Source organism: Pteropus alecto, unplaced genomic scaffold (genome assembly GCF_000325575.1).
Source record: "Pteropus alecto unplaced genomic scaffold, ASM32557v1 scaffold3, whole genome shotgun sequence".
Classification (NCBI taxonomy): Eukaryota; Metazoa; Chordata; class Mammalia; order Chiroptera; family Pteropodidae; genus Pteropus; species Pteropus alecto.
The window spans coordinates 1,301,481-1,310,532 of record NW_006442484.1 but is presented as its reverse complement, the minus strand read 5'-3'; the positions used below and the strand labels follow the sequence as shown (position 1 = coordinate 1,310,532).

Sequence of the window (9,052 nt, the reverse complement as noted above, 5' to 3'; positions counted from 1 at the left end):
AGCTCCCAGAATAACGGGGCATTTTATCCTTCAATCAAAAACTGGAAGAATTTTCTTTGGGGAATGTGACCTGTTCTAACAGTACTGCAGGAGTCATCCAACCAACAGCCAGGCTGGGAAGGTCAGGCAATGACACCAACAAGCTCCGCCCACACATTAAAAGCATTTTTAGTCCACCCTGAATATAAGCAGACGATCAGCAGAGAAAATTCTTTAAAATAAGAGACTGACACAAAAAGAAAAAACTGGAGTGAACAATGCAGGAGGAGAGAAACTCAGTATCTTCAGAGATGAAATCATATAGCATACAGCTATAAAAATCTGGGGAACAAAGATGCTCTTAAAAATTGAAAATCTGATAGGAATTTAAACTCTTTTTCAGTAGAAGGACTGGAAGATAAAGTTTAGAAACACTCCTAGAAAGCAAAAAAGATAAAAAAGAAAGAGAAAAAAAAAGAGAAAAAAGATGAAAATCAAAAGACAAGACTATATAAACCAACTGGACCAGCCCAGAAAGTCCAAGAGCTGAACAAAAGGAGTTCAAAAAAAAAGAGGAGAAAAATCATCTCCGAACAACAGAAGGACACGGGGTTGCCAGATTGAAAGAGTCCACCGAGGGCCAGCACAAAGAACGAACAGCTTTTATCAAGGCACACAGTTGTGAAATTTCAGAACACAGGACTGGAAGCCAGAAAAAATTGGTCTTATACTTACAAATTTCTAAAGTAAAATACTTTCCAATCCTGAATTCTACGTTCAGCCAAATTTTCAAACAAATGAATAAAGACATTTTTAGACATGAAAACTCTTAATTCTAAGGAGGTGCAGGATTGAAAAAATTGAGTAAACATGTCAACATTATCACATTTCTTGCTGCTGGATAAGAGAAATAGAAACAGAATGGAAGAAAGCCCGAGAGAAACCTCCGGTGCTGGTTCAGCACAGGAGGCATCAGAAGAAACGACCATGATTACGCCTACGAGAACGCGCATGCCCAGACCTTGACTTCCAAACGCCATCCCCTGCTGAATACCTGCTTCAGACTGAGGCAGGGAAAGTATACGGTGAACCTGGAACACCTTGTTGCGCTGGAGAATAAGGAAGCACTCAAAATATGATGGAAATGTTTCACAAATGACACGGAAACTAGCCTGAGGGAGTCTCGCTAGCTAAATCTGGAAACATTTGAGCAAAATAATGACAGTAATGGGTTATAACCCACAAAATAAAATAACCCACGAGTTCACATTGATAAATGAATGGGGGGGAAAAGGAAGCTCCTGATTTCAGCACAGCAAGAACAAAGACTTAGAAAAATCAGTTTTGCGCCATCACAGTAATACCTTACTCAATAATTATCAATGGATACTAAAAGTAGGGGTTCAAGTTTAATGAGTTTATTTACATGATCTCCAATTATCTCCCCACAAATGACTCATTACAAAAACAAAAGAGTAACCTGACACTAGAGAAACCTGGTAAACACCACTTAAACCAAATGTCAAAGTTAATGTCAATAATGGGACCACAAACATCACATGCCTCCCAGTGTGAAGCTTCGAGGACACAGTGCTTATGTTGTATTCCTGCCAAAAATACATCGTGTGAATCTAATCATAAGGAAACATAAACCCAAATTGAGGAGGGGCATTTGCAAAACGGCTGATCTCTAAACTTCAAAAGTGCCAATCCCATGAAAGACAAAGAAAAACTGAGGAACTGTTCCAGATTAAAAGAGACAGATGTAAAAGCTAAATGAAATGGACTGGCTTGATTTAAAAAAATAAATAAAAAGTTGCTGTAAAAGGACATTATTGGAAAAGCAATATTTGAATAAAGAATGTATCAGTGTTACTTTCCAGATTTTGATAATTATATTGTGATTGACTGTCCTTAAGAGATACACCCTCACGTACTTCCAGGGTAGATAGGAATGATGTCTCAAACTTATTCGTACAGTTCAGAAAAGTACATATGATTAGAGAGAATGACAAAGCTCATGTGGCAAAATGTTAACTACTGGTGAATCTGGATGAAGATGATTCCTGAGTTCTTCATACTATTCTTATGACTTTCCTGTAATTTGAAATTATTTCAAAATTAGAAGTGAAAAATATTAAAAATGTTTTTATTTACTCGATGAGTTGCATATAACTCAATTCTCAGTCAATCCCTGTGAGTCCGTGTTTACAAAGGTAAAAACAACAGCAATAACTGGCAGAGGAAACACTGGAACCCTTCATGAGCCAAGAGACCAGGAACTGAGGTAAAGCTTCTTCAGCTCAGGCCTAGAACATTGTAAACTGAGGGTAGATGTGTTCACAATGAAAATACTCAGCCACAGAAAGGTAAATTTTTCATTTTATTCAAAGTTGGTACATAAATGCTAACATTTCATAAAATAATTACTATACTTCAGTTACAGGACAAGATACCACAGAAAGGAATATACTTTGCAAGAAATGTAGTTCATCTTAAGTTTCCAAATACTTTTGAAGGCTAATGCAGCAGCTGGCAAAATAACACACAGTACACAAAGAACAGTGTATTTTACAGTCAGTAATGAAAACTGACAGCTCTTTAACAGATCTGCTTCATTTTTTTTTCATTTTTTAAACAATAACACTTTTAAAAACACATTAAACCAAGATCATACATGTCTACAATTTAAAAAAATCGGATTGTATACAATAGGTTAGAATAGATAGTCGAGTTAGCACTGTCATGTATGGTTAATAATCCTAAATCTACTATTTCAATTGTATTCCTTTCAGTATGGAAATAATCTGGCTTATACCAAATTCTACTTTCTGCTTGCAACTAAAACATTGTATGAAATGGACCCAACTAGTCACATCTTTAAAAAAAAGAGTTGTGGACAATGAAGGGTACACTGGAGATCAGTTTACAATTCAAAAAACTCACCAGTAACTCAACAACTTCATTTATAATCACATTTGGTCTACAATGCATAATTGATGAAATGATACATGTACACAATACACACTACACACCCCCAGTGCACAGACTGGTCTCTTACAGAAAAATCTGAACAAAGCATAATAGGCAGGACACTGGAAAAACATTTCTCAATGTAGACATCTTTTAAAAATGCATTAATACTTACATATCAAAATTACTAGATAAAAGCAGCAGTATTCTGCTGACATTTGGCTTAAAAATAAAGAAATGAATGAAGCAATTTCACAGGATATTAGAAAAGGAATTGGTTTTCTTCTTGAAGAAGACTACTAACTTTTGCACAGCAACTAGTTTTGATATCCACCTTATCAAACAAACAAAAAAAGCACTGAGAAGCATAAAACAGTTCATATGTGATTGCCAACATAGGTCTGGGCAACAGAAAATGGGATGTCCAAGCAAAGAATGGGTAAATCCCTGCTCTATTTCTGAACTCTGCTGGCAATCAATAAACTGAAGCAATATTGGTGGGGGAAAGCAGGGGAAGATTCCATACCATCATCTGAGACTTATGTAATATGTCATTATTAAAAAAAATAAAGCTTTTGCATTTTAACAATCCCACAGAAAAATCCATGAGCAAAAGACCTGTTGATCTGTTTGCCACTCAAAAGTTAGAGATCTCACAGTGAAATTAGAAAATTCTAATTATACATATTTACATTGCTAGGACTACTTTCACCTAACTAATTAAAGCAATTTTCCATGGAATTATAAACAAAAGATATTCTGACAAAGGAATCTTGAAAAGCATGGTTTTTATAAACTATATGAAATTTAAAATCAACATTCAAAGGTACAGAACACATACTACGTAGGACTAACTGATTTTAACTGCTTTGCCTTATCACGTATTGCTAGACCGACAATGTTCCTCAAACCTCTACTTTTTCCTGCATTTCTGGCTCTCCTCTCCCCCCATCGCCCCAAAGCCTGAGGCTTTACAATCTAAAATAATGTTGCAGGTGTACATTTTTTTTTTTTTGCTGGACTACTTTTTTGCTGGAGAGAAGGCTCTCTCCCTCAAAGTGCTCAGGTTAAATAACTCTTCTAAAACCTGTCACCGTCATGTACACCGGCTTCAGTCTCCCGCATATTACTAAAGTTAACCCAGCCTTTCCCTAAGAAGATAAATCCACGAAATAGAGGAGAGTGGGAACAAAAGCAGTCACTTCTCTCTCATTCTGAGAGTTACATGTTTTGAGATATGGGCAAAACCCAAGAAAAAGATTTATTTATTCATTCTTGAAAAACGGACTATTTAGGTGAAGAAAGTCGGGGATAGGATCATGGCAATGGCGAGCAGAACAAAACACATCACCTTCTTTTGCACCCATGTTCACAGATCTCATCTAGTCTAGGCTTGAAGTGGGTAATGGGACAGGCAAAAGATCCCTTTAGACTCTTACAACAATTGTGAAAAGCAAAGTAGTTCATCATTTGGCAGATCTGTCTCAAAATCAATTTGATGCTCAGAACACCTGGATCAAATTCTGCTCTATTTATATGAAGTGCATATGAAAAAATAAAGTTAACTTCATCTCTTACATACAAACCTATACAAACATTAAAGTATTTCCCCTGTTAAAGTGTGACCTTTCTCCATGTTTTTAGTGTACTATTGATGGGAGGTTGAATTTACTAAAAAGATTTAAAATAAAAACAACAAAAAACCTACAATGACTCTACGGCTTAAAGCAAAAGTTTGTCAAACTGTTCCACCCACCAAAAACCTATAAATCTATCCTTGCTTCTTTACTTCCAGATTGTAGGAAAGAGCCCACAGACCCTATTTTAGCTAGTAACCCTAAATATAATCGTAGTATTCCTGATATCTGTATTCTCTCCCTCCACCAAAGAAATACAAACATTCAGAATACTACGTCGAATCGCTTATCATTTAGCACCCATAACTTAAGATATCTCATGGTCTAGGGCTTTCAGTACTGTGGTCCTCCATCCTAACAACTCCCCAGACATACACTAGGTGGGCTTTATGACTGGCACTTGTGGGATATGAGAATACCGTTAGTCTTGTGCTTTCTACACGTGGAGATACACACATGCGAAATAATTTTGTGCTTTCTGTGGACTTCTACTTTAAGCTTTTCCCTATCACGGAATGTGATACTGTTGTCACATACGCGTTCTCAGGTATACCTATCAAACCTACACTGGAAAACGATAGTTAAAAATACTCAGAATTAATATAAGTAACCTTATACTTATAATTAAGGAAATAAAAGAAACAAATACAGATAATAAATAACATTTAAACTGCAACATGAATTAGAGCTACCTGGTTTCCTTGAACCTAAAATAAAGGCTGCATATAAAGTATGTAAATACAATGTGTTTTTTTACTTCACTAGTTATACCAAAATTTAAAAAGAGAAATTGTAAGAAGACTTTTCAATCAAGAAAGGGAAAGGTGTAAACTAGCAGAGTCAATATTGGCAACCAGAAGGCACTAATCAAAACACATAAATTTCAGAAGCTGATTATATTACAGAATAACCTATATACTGGCCTTTGCCAATTTGGGATTTCAGTAATAGTAATGAGCTTAATTTCAGTTTCTAATTATTATAACAAAAAAAAGTGAGTTATTAAGGAACATTCCACTTGAAGAAGTCTATCCTACACTGATATATTGAAAAATTATCTAGACTGGCTTAGTCCAGAGGCCATAACAAAAAGTAAACACTCCTTTATCCAGTAGCTCTAGGATACAAGGCAAATTTTCCAAGATATAAGTCTCCAACAAGGTTGTGATTATCTACTGTCAGCTTGTGCTGTTGCCAAAAATCACTGAAAATATATATTTCCCTCATGGATAGAGTTCTATGACTGCAAACTGTCTTGAACTGGTGTGGGGAGTGGGTATTGTCATGGAATATACAGTATAGTGTTCTCTGAGGAGAGCAAAGCCATTGCTACTACTCTAAGAGGAATGAATCGAAGACCACTGTGCTTTGTCTTTACCTGCACTTCAGCTGCTTTATTCTAGTATCCCTCTCTTCAAACATACTGTATGAATCCAGGTAACTAAATCAACCTTAAAAAGTTATTACGTAAAGTAAGATTAATAATTTAAGTCAACAGCTTCAGATTATGGTACTCCCCTAAGAAAGTAAAGTTCAGGAGATGAGTAATGATACAGATACATCAAATGTTTTTTATTTCTGAGTAAAAGACTATATGCCAATGGTTAAGACTGTTAGTTATCAGAAAATGGGGTGCTTACACCCAAAACAAAAACTAAATCCTATCTTTTATAAAGAATTTGAGATGAATAGAAACAAACAGAAATTTCATCAATTCTCACGACATTCCTTTAAAAGTGAACCAGTAGTTTAAAGCCTTAGTCCCAGCACTGGAGAGAGAGGTTTAAATAAAAACATTTATATGACTAAGTGAGTAATGGTGTGGGACTCGGCATTGGCAAAGCCTATTAACTGTTTTGAATCTTAGCTAAATTCTGTTCTAGGAGTCCACCTATATACCTAGTCCTTCCAACAGAGGGGAGAGTTTAACGAAAAACATGCCAAATTAAGAGAAGTGACCTTAGAAGAAAAGCAGTCTGCAGTCCAGAGTTAAGTCAACCAAGCCTAACCAAGTGTAGTTATCAAAAGATTACTTCTCATGTAATCCAGCTTCATACCTAATACAAAAGGGTTTCTATATAAGCCAACTGACTGGCTCCAAATTTTTACCTTGAATTACCGCAAGAACAAGGCTTTTTGGCATCAAAACAAATTCCGTTCCTCTCTGCACTGTGATACCATCATTTCAAAGAGACTCATGAATTTTAACCATTGCTGCCTCTCTGATTTTTTATAAAAGGAGTTTTGAGAATACTGATGAATTATTAGGATTTTTATTATTAGTGAATACAAATTCTCAGAAAATCATTCTTAAGAATTAACAGTTTAACTAACAGAAATTTAGTATTACTTAAAACACACCTAATGAATCATTATTCGGATCCAAGTTTTCAAAACTTGGGCAAAGCAGCACTTTTGCACACCATGGCAATAAGCCTGAAAGTGAATTAAGCTGACAAAAGATCAAAACAGCAATCTGATAAGTACTGAAAGAAAGAACAGGTGAAGAATTAAAATGAGGGAAGAAAAATAAGTGGATAGACCAGTCTTTCTGAATGGTTAGGTGGGTATACACACAAATAAAATATACCCCCCATTTGTAAAGGCCACTCAGGCTAATGTCAACATTGAAATGATTTAAGCAATTAGTCATTTAGTCACCTGGCTAATGAGAAATCTTATGAATACTGAAGCCTAAAAGCATTTTTTCCTACTAAAGTATCACTGCAAATATCAGTCATTTTAACCTCAAATATGACATCAAACCAGGGTTGAACAGGCCAGATCTTATTCACTGGTATCCTAATTTATATGGGGAGGGGTTTAAGCTAGCTGATAGCCAAGATGCTTCAAGTTATAGAATTCAATGAATATAATTCTACATTGCACATTTTAAGTTTTTATTTTTTACCAACTTAAGTATGTATCACCCAGGTACTTCTCAGCATTTCACTTAATAGTTTTTCTGACTTCTTAGGAAAATTTGTCCTGGCAAGTCTCTGTAGTCACATAATTTAACAGAGATGGTCTTTGTATCTCACTCAACCTAAACGTGGGGAATGGTGAGGTGTCACTACTAGATACCCATGTGGTCCTTTCGAGCCACCATACTCATATGAAAATGACAGAGGAGTAAAGTGTAAGGAAAGCAAGTAAGCTGAATAGTGCCAAGTGGCAACACTGGCAGGTCTAACCTTTTAATAGCTAATAATATAGCCAGTCTATAGGGTGGTAAGGAATAATAATCCACAGTATGTTAAACTCACAAGAGTATGTTAAAAGATATGGTGGGGGGGGGGGAGGGAAGATCCACACACCAGTACAGGGAAGAAAGCAATGTACTGAGAAATATAAACTTAAAAACTCTTAAAGCCCTGACAAGACTTTTCAGCTTCCCCCTCGCCCCACTCGGGTTAGAGAATAGAGATAGCAACCTTTCCACTCAGTTCTTAAAACTGAGGTTTCACTGATGGGTCCCTGCTAATTACTCGGGCGCCACCCCTAAGAGCTATGGCTACTAGCCTCTCTTTGTGCAAAAAAAGACTATGAATCCTTTGATCCAAGACAAAAAGAAGCCTCAGGAGATCAGAACTGCTATATTTAGGCCTAAGGACACTGCACCATCGCTACTGCTTGATGCTTCTCTAACCTAAAGATGAGAGTGACAGCCTCACCAGGAAAGAATAGCCAAGGAAAAAGAATGGCTCAGCTGTTTCAAAAGCTGCTTACTATCTTGGGGTGGCAGGACAAAAAAAATTCTCAAACAGAGAAATTAGAAGTCCAACAAAGGAACCAATAATCATTCTACATACTAGAGTAATAAGCTCTTCTCATCCGATCTTGAGACTAAGATGCTTGAGAGGACAAAAATCTAAGAACTGGGGATACCATTAACAGCAAATAAGACCATTTTTCCCCCACCTGTGAAGATCAGTGTCCTCACTCTGATTTGACTCTTAGCTGTTTTAGTCACTTTCACTTAGTCAGTTCTGAACCTTAGCTTGAGCCAATATAAAAATATATACATGTTAATGCCTAGAGATCAATGTCACCATTTAGGACCCATTTAGTTAGTGTAAACTATGAACATTTTGCTAGCTTAAGACAGACCATGTATCATTCCATGAACAATCATTCTAATGAAAAACAGACTGAAGAATGGTCCCCTGAAATGAAGTTGCAATCAGAAATTCACATACTTTAAGCACATTGTCTATTACTGGGAAGCAATAAGGAGGACAAGCTTCAGGGACTTCAGTCTAAATAAAGTGATGTTTATACTGGCAAGAATAAACAATCCTAACGGATATGCTAATAGTCATTCCTTATTTACAGGCATTAGTACTCTAAACTTGACCTACGGCTATTTACACACACAGAGACACAAGATGATGTATTTTACGTATCATACTAAGACAACAGCAGAGAGAAAGTAGGGGACCCTATACTACAAACTGTTAGGA

At 36.2% G+C, this 9,052-nt stretch overlaps 1 protein-coding gene across 1 annotated transcript in view; it reads right to left on the bottom strand.

Moving 5' to 3' along the window:
- MRPS6 (mitochondrial ribosomal protein S6) overlaps window positions 1-9,052 on the bottom strand; it is a 73,542-nt gene that overhangs the window by 36,705 nt on the left and 27,785 nt on the right. The gene's annotated exons all lie outside the window — the stretch shown is intronic.